Source organism: Copidosoma floridanum, unplaced genomic scaffold (assembly GCF_036245765.1).
Source record: "Copidosoma floridanum isolate Cflo_tuat_1 unplaced genomic scaffold, Cflo_Japanese_pri ptg000005l, whole genome shotgun sequence".
Taxonomy (NCBI): domain Eukaryota; kingdom Metazoa; phylum Arthropoda; class Insecta; order Hymenoptera; family Encyrtidae; genus Copidosoma; species Copidosoma floridanum.
Genome location: NW_028321882.1, coordinates 7,585,392 through 7,609,135, shown reverse-complemented (window position 1 = coordinate 7,609,135; position 23,744 = coordinate 7,585,392). Strand labels below are relative to the sequence as shown.

The 23,744-nt window shown below is 33.2% G+C and overlaps 1 protein-coding gene and 2 long non-coding RNA genes across 4 annotated transcripts in view; 1 reads left to right on the top strand and 2 right to left on the bottom strand.

Annotated features, from left to right (window-relative positions):
- The window catches only part of LOC106638276 (fatty acid synthase-like), a 1,454,996-nt gene that overhangs the window by 232,388 nt on the left and 1,198,864 nt on the right, over positions 1-23,744 (bottom strand). The window lies entirely within an intron of this gene.
- On the top strand, positions 1,156-3,639 carry LOC149375659 (uncharacterized). Its single transcript, XR_016293673.1, has 3 exons — positions 1,156-1,368; positions 2,079-2,348; positions 2,815-3,639. It is a non-coding gene; the product is annotated as an uncharacterized LOC149375659 (long non-coding RNA).
- On the bottom strand, positions 4,438-5,823 carry LOC149375658 (uncharacterized). Of its 2 annotated transcripts, XR_016293672.1 has the most exons (4): positions 5,282-5,823; positions 5,078-5,205; positions 4,686-4,936; positions 4,438-4,619 (listed from the first exon to the last, which is right to left on the bottom strand). It is a non-coding gene; the product is annotated as an uncharacterized LOC149375658 (long non-coding RNA). The 2 variants fall into 2 exon arrangements; XR_016293671.1 differs by having other exon boundaries at positions 4,438-4,936.

Genomic DNA, 23,744 nt, shown 5'->3' with positions numbered 1-23,744 from the left:
TGATAATAGTCATAATTATTTTTACTGTAACTAAAATAGTTGAAATCATTGAAGTAGTCAAAATTATTGTTTGTATTAGCCAAAATCATCATTATTGTCATTATTTATTATTATTATAATCATTACCATTGTCATAATCATTATAATCCTATAATCATAATAATAATTATTATACTCATAACAATCATAAACATAATTATCACAGTTATTACAATGGTTATTATAACCATGATCATTATCATTATGATCATAGAAGTCATATTTATTATTATTATCATTACAATCATCGATATTATCGTTATAGTCATCATCGTACATCGTCATTCCTAAATATAACACCATTAAATATGTCCATACTTTTAATTTCCCCGGAATATATTTATACATGAGTGTTAATTAATAATTACATGTACAAACTTCATTCAGTTGGTGCTGATGTGTGTTATTATATTTTTTTCTTTTAGTAATGTAATCTCACGAGGGATGCCATGTGTAATGCCATGTGTAATCATATGTGCAATGCCATGTTGTATGACACAAAATATTAACCAACCAATTGCCTGCATGAAATACCACATGGCCTTACACGAAACTTCCTTCTTAGACTTCCACTAATAACTTAGCATGTACTTACTCTTGAATTACGTCATACCAGGCAGTAGGGATACCGGCGTGGTTTCAACTAACAACGGCTATCGAAAGTAAAGGTCCATATTCATGGACCCTTTCATATACCTTGAGAATAAAAAATATAACCTGTCACACCATTTTGTTTTTATTAAAATTTATTTTACACCACTTATGAACGACAGATAATGGGAGTACACTACTTTTGCAGAACATTAATGATAAATGTCAGGTTATTTAAGGTTTTTAAATATTAAAATATCTCGATTGTGGGCCACTCTTTTTCTTTCCTTCGTGTCGTGCTGCCTGGTTTCAAACGATCTACTTACGACAAGTGTATTTCAAATTCTAAGTAACTTGAGTAGGCAAGCAATTTTTAGAACGTTTTAGACGTATTCTATGTGGCCTGATTTTTAGTAAAGTGACGTCATATTATGGGCGTGCGATAAAGACATGATACATATGTCTCTCTAGCACTCCCTTGGTGTGGAGACTGTGAAGTCACTTTACTTCAAATTGAGCTGTATATAGAATATACCCCCCTAGTATGAAAAGGCACTGGAACCTGGAACGTTTTGAACCTTAAATTACTTGCCTACTAGGGACGATCGTTAGAACACTATTAGGAATAGCTCCGTCTCACTACAAAGTTAGAAGCGGACTTAAGTGGAGATTGGTAAAAGGTGTCAATGAATCATCCAAGTTAATATCCAACAACAAGAAAAAAGTACACAAGTCGAGGTATGCGATCAGCAAATCTCTATTTGCTGTTTCTTCACATTATTTTCTTTTTATTTGCAAGCCCTTGTATCGTTAATTCAATTATTAAGAGGACGTGGAGGGGTAGATGTTATGTCAGGCTAAAAGTATTTTACCGTTGCATACTTTTCTCATCTATTGTTTAACGATATTTGATGTTAAGGACTCGCAATATTTGTACCGGAAAACAACCTCGTGCGCCACCTGGTAGAATAATCGGTAAGCTGAGCAGTGGTAATATGATCAGCTGATCTATAAGAGCCATAAGGTAAATCCATAAACAAAGGTAGCAAATGTAATATACTACTCGTTTCAAAACAAATCTTGAAATTTTCTAAAAAATTCTCTAGCGTTGTTTGATGAGCTGATAGCGTGGTACGATTACTATTCAACCAGATGGCGCGCGATGTTAAAGTTGGGTTGGGTGCAATGAACCGAATGGGAGATGCTAGTAGCTGATGTTAATGGGCCTCAAAATTGACCACCTTATGTGAATTTATATTATAAATTGGTGCTTCAGCAAGGTTAAAATCCTAATAAGAGCCAAAAAAAATGAAACAACCTATACCTCCCACGTCTAAACAAATGTTGTATTGGTTTATTTCAGGTCAAAGTTTTTTAAAGGTATAGAAAAAAAATATTAAAAGGTTCCAATAACAATAACATTAATAACATTTATTTTTTCTTTACAGACAAACTGCAAACGTATCCTAATTTTGTAAAAAAAAAGTAAGATATATTTAAATGGATGAGATTACAAAAAACAGAAAAACATTAGGAGAATATCACCATCTATTTGAAACCTTAAAGAAATGTCCTGTGAAATTTGAAAAATAAATAAGAATGTCACTTAATACCTTCAATTACTGGCTGAAGAAATTGTAAGACTCTTTGTCAAAAAATTGGTGTAATCTACACACACAGCCAATTTCAACTGAAGAAAGATTGGTGCTTACCATCGGGTATATTAAGAAATTAAATGAATACCAAAACGAAATAATAGTAGTTCTTCTACCTCCAAGGTTATTCAAGACTTTTGGACCTTTACTGCTCCCTAGATATGAAAAACAGGATTCGCCACGTAAGCGCCATCCAACCGGGGCTACCCTATGAGCCCTTGGGCCGCAAAGTAGTCCCAGTGGCTGTGGCGCTTATCCGACGAAAACTACTATTTCGTTATATAAGCACTACAGCCATCAGGGCTACTTTGTGGCCCAAGGAACCTGCGAAGCAGGTCCCAAGCGTCCGTAATATAGCCCCAGTTGGATGATGCATACGTGGTGAATCCTGTTTTTCCTATCGAGGGAGCAGTAAACGTCCAAAAGTCTCAAAAACGTTCGAGGTGGAAAAAATTTATTTGAAGTAGTTCATTTAAAAGAACTTTACTTTTTGGACTGAAAATTTTACTGCTGGTCTCAATTGTTACAGGTTTTTGGCTACCGGTGAGACATACGTCTAACTTGCACTTACTTCTAAGATGGGAGTGTCAACCGTTAGCTCAATTATTAATGATACGATGAACAAAATGTGGACGATTCTTCAGCCATAACACATGCCAATACCTACTGAAAAAGATTTTATTCGGATTTCTAATTAATTTTACAACAAATGGAGTTCTTCGCACTGTTTGATGGCAGTAGATGGACGTCACGTAAGGATTAAAAAATCTCCGAAATCTGGTTCACTATATTTTAATTATGAAAAATACTTTTTGAAAGTGCTACAAGCAGTAGTAGATGCAAATTATAAGTACGTATTTATTGAGGTTGGCAGTCTGGGTCATCAAAGCGATATTAGTACATTTGAGGCGTCACAACTATGCAGGGCTATTACTCAAAAAAAAGTGGCTGTACCAGGAGATGCAGAGCTCCCTTGTTTGCGAGTTATACTACCCTACTTTTTTATTGGCGATGGGGCCTATGCTTTGAGAAAAAATTTTTCAAAACCTTACCCTGGCACTTATTTGTCTAATGAGCAAAAAACTTAAACAGAGGCTTTCTTGTGCGCGCGTAGTTGTCGAGAACGCATTTGCTTTAACGTGCAACAAGTTTTGCATTTTTCATGCAACAATCGACAAAATGCCAAAAAATGTCAATATGATCATCAAATCGACTTGTATACTGCATAATATTATTTTAGACTTAAAGCACAACTCTGCGTCCATCCCAGTGACTTTAAAGGCACCATTTGGAGAAGCTCTACTGCCTTGTTTAATGGTGAATAATGATTTTTCTGTCGGGTACGCAGAGACTGTCAGACAAGAATTATGTAAATATTATATAAAAAATCCAATATAAAAATCACTTAGACAAATTGTAATAGTTTTTTTTTCTAATTTGTGCTGTTTTTTTTTTTTTTTAATATCTATAAACGATAACAGCACTTTACAAATATGTCCATAACAATTTATAATTCAAGATGAAAATAACAAAAAAAAAAAATGCAGCTTTATAACAATTTTTTTCTTTGTCTTTTTTTTTCTTAATGTCTTTTATACAATTGCTTATGATTTCTTGAATAACATGATAGAGTTTATTAACATTAATTCTTAAAGCTTTCACCTCACAAGAAGTAACGGATATTTAGTATGTATACATGCACGTACTTTTTAAAAACAAATTGTAGTACTTTAAGACCTGGACGATGAGCAATGCATTATTTTAAGTAAAGTCGCCAGGATGCTAAACATAAATCTATAACATCCCATTAAGCAAGCGGAAGCTTTTAAGAAATTATAGTAACGTACTTTATCGAAAGTAAAATAAGTAATGCATGGATAATTATACTAAGTGCAGCGTGAGCCATTAGCGGAGCTTCCCTTACGTGTGATCTTTGTCAGTCGAAAGGGAGCAATAGTAACATGGCTTGTAGGACAGAATTGCGTTTATAACTAATAATTCCAAATTTGTAATAAGTTCTGAGAGCTCTTGTAAGGCCTAAAAAGTCAGTGTCTGTGTTTACTATTCTAAAAACTTGGTGAATCTTTTTAGTGCTTTAATTAATAAAAGGAGCATACTTTGTACTTAGTTATACTCTTTTTACACTCTAGTTACAATCTTTTTTGCTCATTTTCTTGAGTACCAGTAAAATCTGCACTTTTAAACGCTATACTTCATGTAATCGATAAATCAGGCAGTATAGGCGTAAGTCCTTCATCCTTGGTAGCTGCAAAGCCAACAAATTTTGAGGCAGCAGTCCCAAGCAAATTCAGCACTGTGGCTACTGTTCAAAGGCTGGAAACAACGTGAAATAGACAAATGACACATACGCATTAAAAATACAAAAGATCAAGGTCTTACAGACAAAATGATTATGAATAGGTGCTGCTTCCAGTAAAGATCCTGCTCATAGGGTTTTTTTTTGACCTCGAGAGCAGTAATCGTCAAGTAAGGGTTGTAACCTTGATGTACGAGCTAGGTGTATCTTGGCAAGCAAAGCACCAGCGACTTACGTTTGATGCTCTGACTCAAACTGATTAATTTTCTTGACATCTAAGAACTTTTTTAACAGAAACGTACTTAGTTTACTCAGAGAGTGTAGTGACCTAAACCTGTAATTAAATAATTAATACGTAGTACAACATGTATCATGAATTATAAAATCTCAGTTCTTATTGGGCAGAAATTAGCAAACAAAATTAATAATTAAAAATAGTTTAACATTTTTTTTAATATTCAGATTGTTTACAAACCGTTATGAAAGACGAATCGATTTTATTTACTCCAGTGACAGCATTCATGTAATAAAACTCATGAAATTTGCCTACTGTAAGCATGCAGTCGTTGGGAGCGGATTTAATGACGCAGCTGTGAGGTAAAGCTTGAAACAATGTCATAAAAATATTACATCATTGAGTTATCGAACAATGCAAAAAATTTTACGATATACTACTTACTGAGGTCTGCTTTTTCGAAAATTTTTGGAGTACATGAAAAGTCCTTTGATCATGATCAGTAGGATGATTAGACAAACGCTTTTTGGCATACTTATCTTTATCTGTTTGCAACAAATCCTTTTTTAATGTAGCTGAGTTCAAGTCCCTGAGGCTTTTGCTGCTTTGGGCTCAATAACATCCACAACAACACTTAGCTTGTGTAGCACTTCAGAAATATGGTCTTCAAAAATGCTTCAACTTTACTCTGTTCTTTTACATAAGTCTAAGACTTTCATGTTCAGAGAAAGAAACTATATAAAGAAATATGTTGTGTGCACAAACACTCCACAGACATAACTTCTGAATGACAAAACAGATGCAACTTCCAAAAGTTTACCTAATATGATTTAGGATGTCAACAATGATGATAACCTTTAATGCATGTCCTCTGCCGCCTTTGCCGGGTGGCAGTCTACCTCTCCCGATTCTTGTACATACGACTTTCCACCATAGACATAACAATGTTACGTCATAACATAAACGAAGTGCGAGTGCGCAATATGTGAGTGAGTTCGCAGCGTGTTCGCATCTGCACGATGGATGATAGCAGCACTGCTCTCGCGCTGCTTCCACTCGATCACTTGTATTCGCGTGCATTTTTACTTAGTCAACTACTGTTACTGTTAGCGTGCGGAGTTCCCTTGCGAATCTAACCGTTCTGATCGTTTTGATTATCGACTTTGAACCTGTTTTTTTTTTATTACCAACAAAAACGCAAGACCACGAATCACGCAATTTATTTTCGATCCAACGATCGAGTGCCTCCTAGGCATCTGTCAACGCCTTCCGGGCAATCCCATTCGTGTCCTTGCCTTCCAGACATTTGTCAACGCCTGTTGAGCAATTTATCCGTTGGACTTAAGTGTGTGTGTGTATGTGTGTGATCGGGGGTGTACCGTGCCTGTGAATCTTCGATGACAGGGCTGTAGCTGTATAACCTCATGGTGATCGTTTGACGGATAGTCTTCCGCGCCCGAACTGTAACGGCCATTTTGAGTGTGTACGCGAGAGTGCAATACATTTTGCGTGCAACACGGACGTCACTCCGTTCTCCTTTTCCACGAATTGTTTACCGTTTTTTGCTTTAGATCTTAATTTTTGTTGTATCTTTACTTTGTTTTTATTAGAACGAAGTTCTTTATGTCGCGTTACTCGGGGGGCTGGAATTTTAAAACCGACAGATTTTTTTTTTTTTGAATCAGAAATCTCTTCCTCTCAAGTTTTTCCCCTCACCCCGTCCCCCCTCACCAAGTGTTCTCTACACACTTCTTCTCTCCTAACTATATATGTACATTTGTCAACCGTGCCGTGTTACTCTTCTGCATACCTTTACCCACCATTCCACCTCACACTCCCAAGCAATTAATTTTTTAACAAATTTTAATTCTATTTCCCCACAGTAATTTTTCTTTCACTTTAAATTTTTTTTTCTTTTACAATTCTGAAAAAAAAAAAAAAAAAAAAAAAAAAAAAAACATTTTCCAATAAAGAGATTTGAACCTTCGACCTTCTGCATGTGGGTCCTGTACCTTACCCACTCTGCTACGAGCGCTGCCGACTATAGAAGTCGGTTTCTTGTACTTATCGTGTAATTCGTAACTATAACATTCCATTTTTAAATGTATTCACTGATAATACATTCAATTATGAATTTGTTTTATTAATTGTGTATTTGTTTTCTAAATAATACATCTAAAAAAAAAAAAAAAAAAAAAAAAAAAAAAAAAAAAAAAAAATTTAATTAGCATAAATATGGTTATGTAGATTAAATACAATAAGGCGCGTTATTACGCATTAAATATTTGTATTTTCATTAAACCTGAGGTTTTTTTTGCATTACAGTAATGCTAATAATTACTGTTATAAATGAAAAAAGGTAATGAAATTAAATATGAAAAAAAAGAAACGAAATATGAAAAAATGAAATATGAAAAAAAGAAATAATGAAATTAAATGAAATTTGAACAAATAAAATAATATATTAAAAAATAATGAAATGAAATATGAAAAAAGAAATGAAAAAAAAGAAAAAACAAAAGAATGAATATAAATAGAAAAATATAAAAAAAAGAAATAAAGGAAATACAAAAGAATGAAAAAAAAGTAATGAAATCAAATATGAAAAAAAAAGAATGATATATGAAAAAAAAGGGAATGAAAAAAAAAAGATTAAATATGAAAATAAGAAAGAAATTAAATAAAGGAAATACAAAAAAATGAAAAAAAATGTAATAAAATGAAATATGAAAAAAAATAAAACAAGAAATAAAAAAAAAAATAAATAAAACAAGAAATTAAAAAAAAAAAAAAATAATAAAAAAATTAAAAAATAACAACAACAAACCAGGGGGGATAAATGGGTCATGGGACCCACGGTAAGAACGAAGTTCTTTGAACATGACGAGTATAAAAACACAATTTCTCAGGTAACAAGGGGGTCGCCAGACCCATTGAAAGAACGAAGCTCTATAAACGTTAATACTGCATTCATGTAGTTCACTAAACAAAAACTTGAAAAACGAATAAAAAAAAAAAATAAAAAAAATAGTTCAGTACTCACGATGGTTGAACTTCGTGAGAACGTCGTGCATAAATACAGTACTCACGAAGTTCAACCATCGTGAGTACTGAACTATTTTTTTTATTTTTTTTTTTTATTCGTTTTTCAAGTTTTTGTTTAGTGAACTACATAAATGCAGTATTAACGTTTATAGAGCTTCGTTCTTTCAATGGGTCTGGCGACCCCCTTGTTACCTAAGAAATTGTGTTTTTATACTCGTCATGTTCAAAGAACTTCGTTCTTACCGTGGGTCCCATGACCCATTTATCCCCCCTGGTTTGTTGTTGTTATTTTTTAATTTTTTTATTATTTTTTTTTTTTTTAATTTCTTTTTTAATAAATCAGGGTTTTTTTTATACCGTTCCGGTTTTTTTTTCCCTTAGATATTGTATTTTTTTTCCCTTTTTTTGGTAATTTAATTATTTGAGTTATATTCTAAATTTTAACAGCACACTAATAAATAAAAATAACGCATTAAATCAATTTTTTTAAATTAATTAAAAATCAAATCATAAACTGTAACTCAACATCTCAAAATTAGTAATCATTCTTATTCTTGACCATTCTTGTATTAGTTTGAAGTTTCAATACAGCTACACCTACCATCTACGGTAAGGTGGTCTTATAACATCAACAAGAAATAAAGACTGCTCACTTTTATGTACGGCGCTGAAGCACAAGTAAAGGGAGACACAATATCAAACGTGGGCGTTTGTCTTTCTCTTACATGACCAAAGGTAGGAATGTTCGAGAGAGACAGATACACACGTTCGATGTTGTATCTCCTTCTACTTCTGCTTCAGCGCCGTACATTTGAGCGAAACAAGTTGTTATATTTTTTATATATCTATGACTTCCACTGTAACTCTGCTTTGATTGGCTTCGGAACTTTTTAATATTTCCCAGAAGTTATGATAGTACTTATCACTAACACTAGTGTTGTTTGTGTCAGAAACACTATAATTATATTACAAGATGTCTTACCTGTCAGAAACTTGGTATATTACCTAAGGTCTTACACCTACCCACCAGGCCACCACTGTTATCAAGTTATAGTTAGACAGTATCGATACGAATCGATTGATAGAACTCAAGATTCTCAAGAACTGACCGGTGATGCCAAGACACCCACAGGCACAGTCAAGCGCAGCTGACCCGCTGACCGTACTCAAAAAAACTAAGAGTTGATAGATGAGCGAGACAAGCCGATGATGCCAAGAGAAATTAAGAGCAGCCGATTATGTCAAGAATATTGAATGAAGCTGATGGTCAAACTCTACCCTTCTCCTGCAGTACACTGAGCAAGCTTAAATAAACAAGCGTGGTCTTATCCAAGCTTAACGCGGCACCACTGCGCGCTGCTGCTTGTCATGATAAAATTTGATGCATCAGACACTCTATATTTCTTTGCATATGCCAATATATATTAGAAATGTCTGTTGTCAAGCATTAAAAGTTTCTGAGACCGGTGGATACACCAATGTTAGTGTTCCACACTCCTTATTTTTTCTTCCACCGTGTAACGACTGTTAATTTGAGGAGTGCCTGCGAGATTTATACTGATGAGTAAGTTTTTTGTCTCATTTTTAAGTAAGTGAAACAATTCGACAAGGCCGGTTGTTTTTTTGCAGCAAAAGTAGGTCTCAGCCTGCTTACGTAAGTTAGTGTATGATTATTAAATTAGTTCCATGGTAATAATGTATAGGTTCTTAAAATTATTTAACTGTATATAAAACTTAATGAGTTAAAACTAAGAAAAATTAGTCTACGGATTGTGCTGGATTAATCCAAGGAATATAATACGTGGCTTGGGCATCCACTTACTAAAGCACAGGATTTTATTTAAGCATTTCAAAAATGCCTGCTGTTAATAATCTAGCAAAACCAATGAAAGTAAAGATTAGGCAAAAAGTAGGAGAATCAGTTTAAGCAATAAAATGTAAGACTAATAATAATTTTAAATTAGGTGTCGAAAAAACACAAACAAAAAAAGTGTTTATTGACGATACTGTTACAAATGAGCAAAAAGTTGATCAAGTAAAAATTTTAAAAATATACCATCATTGCATACTAAAAAATTTGGGCAAGATCTGCAAAACTTGTAAACATTTTATGAACATTAAGGTAAATGAGGCCTTCACTTTTAGTTTGAGGCCATATCATTAAAATGCACGCAATCGTACTGATCTTCATAATATTGTTAATAATCCTCAACAAGGCGGTTGGTGACAAAAATCGAATCTGCCTACGTAAGTCTAATGTTTGTTATGCAGAAAAAAGTTTGACAACTCGTTTAGTAGTAGATCATTGTTAGCTAAATAAATTTACGAAGGTAGTGATATATTTATTATCGAATTTGGATGATTTGCTAAAGAAATTGAACGGTGAAAATATTTTTATAGCTTTCAATTCATTATATAGATATCTACAAATACTACTCAATTATAAATCGAAATCGAATGTGGCATTTATTACAGAAACACAGAAAAGGAACAAAGTTCATAACCAGGAAGAATTGGGACTTAGACACCAAATTCACATTTAAAACACATGTATTAGTCAACACTTATGCCAAACCTATGGATTTGGTGCTAGTATATAATAATACACTTATTTTAAACGTGAATTAGGTGTAAAGATATTAATTTTTGACAATTATGCATGAAGCGAGTATTGGGCCTTGCAAACGTAAAACGGTATTTCGTGAAACTTGTGCAACGCATTTTGGAGCACGCACGTAGGCAAGGCATTACATTTACTTTTTTTGATGAAGTTTTTATTCATGCCAAAGATTAGGATAGTTTTATGATTACTTAAAAAAAATTTTTGGCCTACCACGTGATGCAGCTTAACACTGAATACACTGTAAGGACGCAGCTTTTAACATCTAGAAATTCATAAAATACGCTCTTCATTCTCATTTATTAACATTCTTCCATTTTACTATTTCTCAAAATAATAAACAAAAAGAACGAAAATTCGCCAAGTTGAAACTTGAACAGTTGGTGCGAGGTATATAACGTGTACTGTCATTTACGCGCAGGAAGCTAGACAAAATATAAGCAAGAAATGTTAGCGAATAAGTATAATGGATAGTGCGCAGAGATATAGCGCATATAACGGGGCTAAATTATCTGTGAGTTAGCTTTAAATGGCGTTAAGGGGCAAAAAAACCAGTCCTCCTCCAACGAGCCAGGGACGAGGACATCCACTGCCTACCCAGACCTGGAATCCTTCCATGCAGTGGTACTTACCGAGATGCGCAGACGCCAAGAGAAAGAGTGTAGAGCAAGAAAACTAATTTCGTAAACAATAGTATACGTAAGCTAGTAGCAAGTTTTTACTACAAACTGGTTTATACTTGTATGTTTGGTGCTTGATCGCTTATAGCATGGTGATGACGCACCTCAAACTATCAGAAATTTTATTGAGTAGTTATTTATTTTAATTTCAGAAATTGAGTGAATTGGAAAATTTACATGTAATATTATCTAGCACTAGTTTACAATTAGCTATGAATTTCATTAATATAAAAAATAAGGGTTTAACATGTAAGAATCTTATCTATGCTCGAAGGGACATTGATAAGTTTGCTTAGAATGCTAGAAAAATTTGGAAACAAATTAAAAATAAAAAAACACAGGAACAAATATAAGTTACTTTAAAAAAAAAAAAAAAAACTAGTCAAATACAATAGAGCGATATTAAAAAATAATCACTTCAGATATTGCAGAAAATAATAGTTTGTTTAACCAGTTACCTAAAATCTTAGTAAAGGCTACTTTGAGATACTTTCATTCATAGAATTGAAAACTTAAGCAACTTTGCTCTTTAACACTCGGCAACGAACCCACCTTACAAGATATAATCACTGAGACCGATTGTGTATTGGTTCCTAATCTTAGAGCTTCCTTGGTACATATCAGAGTCTTATACAATTTTTTTAACTACCGCCAAATCACCAGGAAAACACTCAAAGAAACAGGGCAGGCAAAATGCTTGGGTAATGTGCTAGGAGAAAAAAAAAAGCGTAGATTACTTTAATAAAATGCTTGTTTCAAACTTTTCGGTGCAACCCACCTAAAATTTTGCCAAAACATCTATGGGATTGTAAAAAACACTAAATAGCACACCTTAATAGGCTAATAAAAATTGTTAGCAATGTGAATCAACTATGAAAAAACTGCAAATAATCTTAAAAAAACGTATTTTTGGTTATTTTAAGTAGGTTTTACCTAAAATGCAATTGATCAAAAAAAAGCCGTACATTACTTTAAAAACATGCTTGTTTTAAACTTTCTGGTGCAAGCCACCTAAAATTTTGCCAAAGCAACAACGGGATTGTAAAGATTACTAACTAGCCCACCTTGATAGGCTATTAAAAATTGTTAGCAATGTAAATCAGCTATGTAAACCTGCAAATAACCTTAAACAAACGAGTTTAAGTTATTTTATGTATATATACCACCAAAACTACAAACTGATTGTACAAATTCCAGTATGGAAGAAATAATACATAAAAAAAACAATATTCGGCGTTGCTGGGCATGCGCTTCAAGTAAAGAGCCGAAAGCTTAACTTTAAAAGTTTTTTTTTATTCCCTATTAGATGGTTCTCAAAATAAAGCCATTGTAAGGCAGGGCAGGTTCACTATAGTAACCAGCTCATAGCCTTTGACAGGCTTTGTATATACACATTGTTTCAATGTTGTAAGCCTAAAAAGCTGGACCATTATTTTGTGTTTAAAGGAGGCTATTAAAAACAATTAAAGCTGTCGTTTATTATAAGGATATGTCCATGATTTTTTGTGCACTACAAGCTTTGTCAGTTTTATTTATATTTTTCTGTTTTTAATACCTCATTTAAGGCTTAATAGAAAGAAGTTTCTCGCAGTTTATTCCTGAAGAAACCTTAAAACGTTCAATAACAAGATTTAGAAATCGTTTATGTTGTTCATCTTATCGTGTAATACAAGATCATTAAGTTGTAATCTCTATCAAAGTATTCAAATTTTAATAGACACTTTAAAATTTCCTTTTTTTTGTAGAATCAATTATACACTATTTCATCTTTTTCATAAAATATAATTTAAAAATCTCTGATGGTGATTCAATTATTTAAATTTTTAAAAATTGTCATTTAAGTATAAACGATTCTCTGAGATTTCTGTTTTTATTTTATTCTCCTTTAAAAAGTGAAAAAATATGGGTTTAAAGTCATTTTTTAAGTTAACTTGTACAGTCCTTAAATACTTTATTATAAGATTATTTTTTAAAACACCTTAACTAGATCTTCACTAGATTTATTATCATCTGTATATTTTTTTTTATCAGAAGTTCCTTATTTCAGTTATTGCAGTTAAACTAAGTAATAACATTTTGCATCCAAAGTAACTTCTTTGTTTTAAAAAAGATTCTCCTTAGCCAAGAACAATGTCATGATACGTTTTAACACTTTTTGTGAAAATCTTGTAATCAAAATAATAAACGTTTTTATTTTAAATAAACAGTAACTTACAAGATTGTTTGTTCAAGGTTAAGGCAAGATTATTAACATTAACAATTAAATATAAGATGTTTACTTAGCACTGATAAGTTAATTTTCGCGCATGCGCAATAGCAAGAAGATGAGATGCCGTGACGCTGCACTTCAGCGACTAATACCTGTAGTATCTTCATTTTTGCGTGGTCAGTCTGTCAGTTTTACACGCACTTTCTGTCTTCATATAACTTTTGATTTGATCTCACCTTTTCAGTTTGGTTTACTTTTGTAGTTAACCATGTAAAAACCTAAAGATAGCACATACTCAAGATAGTGATCATAAACAAGTCCGTATTCAACAATAAAAGTGATAGTGTTCTACACTTTATTTGTCCGATCACCTGCCCATACATCTATACTGCTAACAGGTTATAAGCCTTAAATTGTAGTGTGAGTGTGGACTTGTTTGATTTTTCCAGCGTTTTTCTTCTCTGTTGGTATTTAAGCTCATCGCGCATTCTCTGTGTGCCTTTTATTATTAGTATGTCTTACCGTAATGGCGTAAGCAACTAGAAGCTGTTCGTCAGGTGGCGAGCACTGTAAGACGGAGGAGCTTGACAGTCCTCTTACCCCGATTTCCTTCGATAAGGGCGAGGGTCAGCCACAGAAGGTGGCAGAGCAGAGCAGAAATGAAGGTGTAGCAGCCGAATCGCCTTGAGGTGCAAACGACGGCCCAACTCTCGAGACCTTGGGTGGAGCAGTCAGTAAAGACGCTTTAAGGAAGAAGCATTGTTGTCTTTTGCACTTATACTCGTTTATCGTACTCCTTGAAAGATTTGTGTCTTGCTTTAAGATGGAAAAAAACAGTTTACTTAAGATCGTATAACTAATTTTTTTTTTGTTTACTAAAAGGTCTTCTTTGTTCGGAAGTTCAGGAAATTCAAGATCCAGCACGTGCTTGCTTATGTAAAAGATGGGCTGGCATCGTCACAAAAGAGACGCATTTTTGCTAAACCAGTCAGTCATGACCAAGGGGGACACGTCGAGACGAAGAGAGAAGGTGCACGTTTTGGTTACGGCTTGCGTTCGGCCAAACTCAACGTTCGCGCTTTTTCGCACTACGGCTGGTGACGTACGTAGAATAGTAAATCCTGTTAATTGGCCATTTGTTTATCTCTCTATGCCTGTCATATATGATGCTGACACCATTTTCTCTTGGATTCATTCACGCTTAATCTCCGTGTTACTCCTACAAACAAATTACTAGCTTTACACGCACGCAAATACATAAAAATAGAGAACTTTCGTTTATTTATTTCTCTCAACTTTTAGGTCAAAATGCTATGAATATGTTAAACGATGCATACGAAAAGATTGAAGACGATCCAAAGAAACTTAACAAAGTGGTTGTAACTCGTAAAAGTAACCTGGCCATGTTTTCCATAAATAATAAGACTTTTGCATACATGGAAGAAGATGCACATCACAATAATGACATGCTAGACATGTTTGATTTGATAGAAAAATATGCTAGTCAAATTCACATCGTCTCGAAACAACAGCGTATCTAAACAAAAAGCCCTAAAGATAATAAAAAATTTGATTGATATCTCATTTTAAAACAATAACAAAGATTTGAAAAAGAGAAAGATGAGTTTAATTAATACCTCATTTAAAGACACAAATTGATATTTGAGAGATAAAAAAATAAATTTAATTGATACCTCATCTAAAGATAAGAAAAATGATTTGTAAGATGGAAAAATAAATTTGACTGATACCATATTAAAATATAGGAATAAAGATTTGAGGGATAAAAAGATGAATTTTACTGATACCTCAACTCACGATAAGCTTTAAGACTTAAAAAGTAGGAATTTAAATTTGTTTGATAGCCAATTCAAAGACTTGCAAGACAGAAAAGATAACCTAAAGAAAGAGCTGGATAGTTTACACAAAGAGATGGCACATGCAAATCATAAACTCAAGAAAGAACTAATGAAAAGAACCAGTCAAAAAATTTGATCTAAAAAACTTATAAACTCATGCAACAAGATTTCAGAAGCCTCAAAGAAAAATATTGAGGAAATCAAGAAACTGATGGAACAAAAGAGGTACAAACAGAGCTCCTGGATGTCTATGAGGTTTTGGGCTGTTGCCTTCCAACACAAAGAGGCCTTGGAAAAAGAAAAGGAGGAAAATAGAAGGTCTCAAGAGACTGTTAGAACTGAGTTTGAGCAGCTTTTAGCCGCTCAACAAAGAAGGATTAAGACTCTTGAGCGAAAACTGTCCAGGAGACGAAAATTAGAGGTTAAAAAAATTTACTACATGTATCCCGGGACCTAATGCATGTAAACAACTGATTAACTTGAACTCCGACTTCATTGATAATTTGCTGATGTTTGAACGCACTGTGCCTAATGATAGTTTAACGATAGAAGTCATCGATAAAGATAGTCTAGGTTGCTTTTATTATTCCCTCGCTAATGCAACTAAACTAGGATTATTTTAAAAACAATAACGGTCAGAATTAAAAACTGAAAAATTGCTTCAAACAATTAATTCAAAATTGTAAGCCACTATAAACATTATTCAAGAAAAAATGGAAGAAGATAAAGAACAGTCCTTAAACGTAATACTAGGTTGGTTGTCCCTTGATTACTAAAACAAAAAATATCACATCACTGATCTCTCAATAATGATCCAAAAAAAAGAGATATAAAAAAAAGTGACATAAAAATGAGCACATATCAAATACGTATCAAAATACATCCCGTTGTATTTGACCCTAAAGAGTAAAGTGCTACTAAATTTTGTGAATTTTCTAATGGACTCGTAAGAGATTTTTAACTAGTTTGGACTGGCAAAAGATTTTGAACCAGTTTGAATAACAGTTTTTCTGAAGATAAGAAAAGAGGTTCCATTATGCAATCATCGATGGAGTACCGGACGTGAAAACAGCCAATTTTAATAGGCTGTTTGAAAGCGAGGATGGCTTATCTTTTAAGTACCTAAGACAATATATTCTGAAACAAAAGGCAGAAAGGTCACTTCTACGACCAACAACGGGTGCTAAAGGAAATTGAGTTAAGGTGAACGCTAGACCAAGTCCAGGTGGTACTGGCGCTGGGCCAAACCGAGATGGGCCAGGCTCTCGACCAGCTACCAACGTAACTGCCGCCATGTTATGGATGCAATGATAACGGGCACTATTCGAGGGACTGCCTGAAAAAAGGGCAGAACCTCAAGCGGTGCTACACCTGCCAATGGCTTGTGCAGGACCTGTGAGATTATATAGGGAGGTGCAAAGGTAATTGTCACAAAAGTAACAATTGGAATATTCAACGCAACACTAGTGGTGGTAACCATGGATACGAATAACAATAGTAATAAAGATAGTAATAAGCGGAAATATAACAAACAGTATACCAATCATAACAACAAGAAAGCCAAGGTCGATAACAAGAAATAAGGCAAAGAAGGTAAAAATAATGTAAAAATATCTAGGTCTTCTACATGTCAAGGTTTGTATACTGTTAATCCTAAAACTTTGCTCTCTACGCGCATGGAGATAACACGAGATAGCGGTTGCAGTAAAGTTGAGTTCGTAGCAGATTCAGGCGCTACATAACACTTTACTAATTCTTAACTCTACTTTAAAAACTTTAATGACTGTAAAAAAAAAAAAATTAAATACGCGAACTGGGATTTCTCCGTGGACTTGAGAGCGGAGGGAGAAAGATGCGTTTTGGGTAAGAATAACCTAAACAAGATAGTCCCTAATAGAGTTGTATGTGCTTAGGTGCTCACTGGAAACTTGCTGTCCCTTCACTGTTTTGCTGGAAGAGAAATGAGTATATAGCTAAATAACACAAAGCTAAATATATTTGATCCACGTTCTAACAAAACTTCAATTTCTAGTGTCTACAAGAGTCCTTACTAGATAGTAGAACTACTGCAAGATGGCCAGAGCACAAGTTACTATGAGAAATGTAAAGAAATTGATAACCGTTTAATGGTAGAAAATCTCCCGAAAGCAAGGAGCAAGAAGTTTTAGCAAATTAGCACTAATGATAGGAGCTGCCCTGGAATCTTAAAAAATTAATCGGAAAGAGCAGCTAGTCTACACAGCTCTCATCAAAGTAAGTTTAAGAAAACTGTAAAATATAAAACAATTTATAATTGTAACGATCTTATGATTAGTGAAATTCACAAGCTCAAGGCCCATCTACAGAACAGTACAGAACATTTGAAAGAAATAACAGAGCCATGCTCTGGCCGGTTAGATTAGGACATGCCTTAGCGGAATATCTCAAGGCGTTGCAATGAAAGTTTCCGGACAATAAAGATTTGAATAAGGCTGTCTTTGGAAGCTTTATTAAAACATGCGAGGTGTACCAAGTGGCTAAAATCAAGAGATTGCCTCTCAATACTAGAAGAGATAAGGCAAACAAACCAACCGAGATAGATCATGCTGATACAATAGGACTGATCAGTTCAGCCACTTATGCTAAAGGATATAAATTAATAATCGTCTTCACCGATGACTACTCAAGATTAACAATAACATACCTTGTGACAACAAAATGTGAAGTAGGACGTTGTCTGGACAATTTTGTGACAAGCGCACAAAACTTGCTGGATTTTATTGCAAAGGTATGCTATCTTCGAAGCAATTAAGGCACAGAGCTTACAGGAGGCCAAATGATAGAAGTTCTTCAGAGAATGGGAGCAGAGCTTCAATTGGCCTGTCCAGATACTCCTCAGTATAATTAAATTTTAGAACGGCTTAATCGTACCTTACAAAACAAAGTGTGAACCTACATGTACAACTGTAGGCTCAGGAAGAACATGTAGGATTTAGCCCTGGGCAGTGCAGTATATGCCTACAATCAGACACTTTACCAGTCCAACGATATGATTGCCCCTGTAGCAAAGTTTGCACCTAATCTGAAGATAGGCATGATCCAAACCAGAAAATTTAGCTGCGTCGCATTTATCAAAATACAAAGGAACACTGGAACCACCAAATTTGGCCCACAAGAGATACGAGTCGTGCTAGTTGGTTATACCACTACTGAATACTCTTTCTTAAGACCTGAAGATGGAAAATTTTATGAGAGTTGAGATGTGAAATTCCAAGGAAGACTCGTATTCAGAGATATCTAGGGGAAAGACAAAATAGCAAACTCAGGTTACCACAAGACAGACATTAAACAAGATGAATGGTTCGTTAAGTTTTATAAGACTAGCCGTAAAGAGTCATTAGAACCAGTGGGAGAACCAGTTGTGAAGAGAAAGCGTGGTCGGCCCAAGAAAGTTAAAGAGCTTTGTCAAGTAAACCCTAAGCAATCAACTAGAATTAATGATACAAGTTTTGCAGGAGTTATCGACACAAACAAGTTGAATAAACTGCTTCAATCAAAGGGCAATGTTAACTATTTGATTGCAGAAGTGGAAGATAAACCGACACACACCCTGATTGCTGGACTGAATAAGGATCCCGAAAACTAAAAATAAGCTGTTGCATCTCCAGATCACGATAAATGGCTCGGAGCGATTATCGAAAAACAGGGATTTATGCAGAAAAATAAAATGTAGAAAGTTGTAGATAGACCAACCATGAATGCTGATGAAGGCAAGCTAAACATCATCGACTCTAGATGGGTTTTAAAGAAGAAAATAGACAAACATGAAAACACATAGTTTAGAGCAAAGTTGGTAATTTGTGGTTTAAATAATAGGAACAAGTACGATCTGCAAAAAAACCTACGCTCTGATATCTGGGCTAGCTCTTGTAAGTTCAGTGATATCAATAATCATTAGATATAATTTGGAGATCTGCTAACTTAATGCCAAGACAGCTTTCCTACATGGTTCTGTTAAAGAAGAGATGTACATGAAGATTTCTTAAGGCCTGCTTGATGACGACAGTTTTAAGAAAGCTAAGGTTTGTGAACTGGGGAAAGCACTTTGTAGACTCAAGATCAGACCGAAATGATGAAATAAGCGATTTGCAAGACTGACTTTTAATTTGGACTGCAGTCACATACGAGTGAGCCTTGCTTTTAAACATAAAGAGAAGCAGATAACTTTCTGGTCCTCATCTTATACGTAGATGATATGATGATAGCTAGCAATTGTGTACGCAAAATAAAAAAAAAAACAAGAAATAAAAAAAAAAATAAAACGAGAAATAAAGAAAAAAAAAAAAAAAATAAATAAAATAAAAAATAAAAAAAAAAACCAGGGGATATAAATGGGTCATGGGACCCATGGTGAGAACGAAGTTCTTTAAACATGAAATGAGTATAGACACAATTTCTCAGGTAACAAGGGGGTCGCCAGACCCACAGGAAGAACAAAGCTCTGTAAACGTTAGTACTGCATTCATGTTGTTTACTAAAACAAACACTTGAAAAACGAATAAAAAAAAAAAAAAAAAAAAAAAACAGTTTACTACTCACGATGGTTAAACTTCGTGAGTACTGTATCTATGCACGACGTTCTCACGAAGTTCGAACATCGTGAGTAGTAAACTATTTTTTTTCATTTTTTTCTTTATTTTTTGTTTTATTTTTTTTCCATTTCTTGATTTATTTTTTTCATATTTCATTTTATTACATTTTATTACATTTGTTTTTAATTTTTTTGTATTTCCTTCATTTAATTTCTTTCTTATTTTCATATTTTATTTTTTTTTCCATTCACTTTTTTTTTTTTTAATTTATATAATTATGTGACATAGTAACATAATTAGTAAGTCGAATTCAAAATCTTAAAAGCCATTTATACGTTTTGCAACTCTATGATATATGTTTATTTTAATAATTTATTTATAAAATAATTAATTTATAACAGTCATTATTAGCATAACTGTAATGCCAAAAAAAACCTCAGGTTTAATAAAAATCGGTCGGTATTTTATGCATCAAATGCATATAATACAAATATTTAATGCGTAATAACGCGCCTTATTATGTTTAATCTATATAACCATATTTATGCTAATTAAAACATTTTTTTTTTTTTTTTTTTTTTTTGAACACAAATACTTACACAATTTATCATGAATTAAATGTAGTATCAGTGAATGCATATAAAAATGGAATATTATAGTTACGAACGGCACGATAAGTACAAGAAACCGAGTTTTTCTAGTCGGCGGCGCTCGTAGCAGAGTGGGTAAGGTACTGGACCTCATGTGCAGGAGGTCGAGGGTTCCATTCTCTTTAGTGAAAAATGTTTTTTTTTTTTTTTTTTTTTTTTAAGAATTGTAAATAAAAAAAATTTAAAGTCAAAGAAAAATTATTGTGGGAAAATAAAATGAAAATTTGTTAAAATTCTAATTTGTTGGGAGTGTGAGGGGGAATGGTGTGTAAAGGTATGCAGAAGAGTAACACCGCACAGTTGGCAGATATACATATATAGTGGGGAGAGGGGAAGAGTGTAGAGAACAGTAGGTGAGGAGGACGGAATAAGAGGGGAAACTTAAAAGGCAGAGACTTCGGGTGAAACCACTTTTGTTTGCAAAAAAAAAAAAATCTGTCGGTTTAAAAATTCCAGCCCCCCGAGTAACGCGACATAAATAACTTCGTTCTAATAAAATTACGACTGGTCCGTAATCTGACTTTAAGATTTCCAATCTTGGCGAGGTTGGCACATTTCTAGGCATCAAGTTGAAAAGAGAATGAAAACATGATAAAATTTTACTTACACAAACACCATACATTGACAAAGTTCTGAAAAGGTTTGGATTTAACGACTCACTACCACAAAGAACACAACAAGTTAAGTACAAAAAGTTTTTGTTTTGATTTTTAATAATTTTTTAAAAATATGAAAAATTTTATACACAATCATGTATTTATCGTAAGAGTAAGAAAGTAAAAATGAGTCAATAAGCAATAATTAGTATACAGGGAAGCTTCTCTGCTGAGATTTAGTAATTTCCAAGTTTTCTAAGAAAATGTTGAACAAAAAAGTTATTCCATCGAATAGATCATTTATTTATTCAATTTATAACTAAACTAAATTAATTAATATACAGGAACTAAAAATTTATACGAGGGTTATTGTTACGAACTATAGAATGAGATGCAGGAATAAGATTCTCTGTACCACTTGTGGCAGAGTTAGTATGGGCCTCTGCTAGTGTACGGATGGTTAAAGGTTAAAATCTCTTGTGAAACTGTGTTTTTTTTTTTTTTTTTTTTTTTTTTGGGTTCAAGAAAAAAATTTATAAAACTTAAAATGAAGTATGGTGTGGTAGCATTATGTAAAATTAAGAGGACTATAAGTACGTCATAGGGGACGAGGTAAAAGGGGGTGAATCAGGCAAAATTCACTTTCGTCACACTTTTTCTCAAGTCCAAAATTCAAAATAGTTGATTTACTCCTGTGCAAACCACGCCTATAGAAGTATAACTTTAAAAATTTTTTATGTAAGGCTCCAGGTCCTTCTGAATTTAATTTTTCAAGGCCTTTTATGGCCCAATGCGATGCTAGTAGCTAAGTCATAGGTGTTGTTGTTGCTTACGAATATAAAGACAGTGAAAAAGCCTGATTGTTTTTCAAAGCGTCACTTTCAATCAAGCAGAAAAGAATTATTTAAGCGGTAAAAACAAGTGTCGGGCTATTGTATGGGCAATTAAATTTTGACCTCATCTCAAGGGATATTATTTTATGGTAATAATAGATAACAGTCCCGTAAAATAACTCATGATTCAAAAAGAGGTCACAAGCAGAATAGCTCGTAGTAGTCTCAAGCTACAACAATGAGATTTTATATTATGCCTCGTAAAGGTGCTTTTTGTCATGTTCCTGACTTCTTGCAACGAATGTACTAGGAGGCTAGAAAAGTCATGGCTATGAGGAAGGTATAAGTCCCTGGTGTACTAAAAAATTGGTTAAAGTACTTTACTAAACCTCAAAAGTACAAAACTTGGTATGTTAAAAATGGCATGTTGTATAAGTTTAATGCTGATTAAGTACTGTATTTTACAACGTACTGGGATAACAGTTAGAAGCTTGTGATTCCCCCCTCAAGAAACAAAAATTAATTTTGACCGTTGCCCATAACTTCACTAGCACTTGGCTTGATAAAGAGTTATGATAGAGTTAGTAAAAATAAAAATTAGTAATTATTAAAAAACCTCAATTTTAATCGAAGTAATTCCAATTACAAAATTGAAATTTTTTTATTGCGCCATACTTGTCAATACTTTTGTTGAGAAAGCTTCAAAGTAAAGAAGGTGTATGACTATGGATCTTGAGACACATAGCCTTAGAAAAGCTGCAACTTAAAGATTGTTAGCTTTTTTTTGTAAATTTATAATAAAATCAATCTGGCGAAAGTACATTTAGGATCTTATAGTAATAATGAAAATTATAGATTGTCTACCACAGAAATAATAACATCTTACTTCATTCACACCTTAACAATTTCATATCCAGAGTATATAAATGTAAAAACATATAGAACGTGTCTTAAAGGCCGTAATAATTGAGGAGAAAGCTTATTGCAAAAAAAGTCAGTCAACTCTTACAAATAGAATACTTTGTGAACTTCTGTAGGTAACTAAGTGGCTTATTAACTTAGTAATTACCTTGAGTCTGAAGTCCTTTCTGAAACTCATGTTTAATACAAATAACAAAGATTTTGATTTGAGTCTAAGTAATAAATAAGTGAAGAATTGTAAGCCATAAAATTCTTACAACTAATTATATTACTTACTTTTAAAGTTGGTTCTGGAGAAAATCAGTAACTATTTTAGTTGTTCTCTTCACTGATTAGCTGTTTCTCAAAAAATCTTCATTTGTGACACACCTAAGAGTTATTTGTAACCATACATGTAGTCCTTTTGCTTGATTTAAATTATAGTTTTAGTAATGAGAATATTCTGGGTTATCATGACACTACAATAAAAGCTTTAGCTATTAGCTTCAAGTTGGTTAATGTACGTGGTGATTCTGCCGAGAATCAGTATTTAAGAATAATAAATAAATAACAATGTTTTTCAAAAGAGTGATTTTTATTAATCGTGATTTTTTGATGAAGAATTTTGCAAATAAATGTTTTCCAGAAAAAATCATGTAAGTAGAAATATGTTCAATTTCTACTTAAATTTACGTTTACTTATAAAATTAACAACTGCAAATATTAAACAGCAATTTTTTAGTATTTAATTTTTTTTTAATTTTTTAACTGGAAAGAATTTTGTTACAGTTTTTCAAAATTTTTTGTGCTAAGAAATTTATCATTGTTATAAGTTAAACAAATACTGTTGAACACAATTTACCTAACCACACTATTGAAAAATTTTTTCAAAACGTTAGGAAATTTTTTTCTAAGGTTCTCATTAGTGAAATTATTTAAAAGTC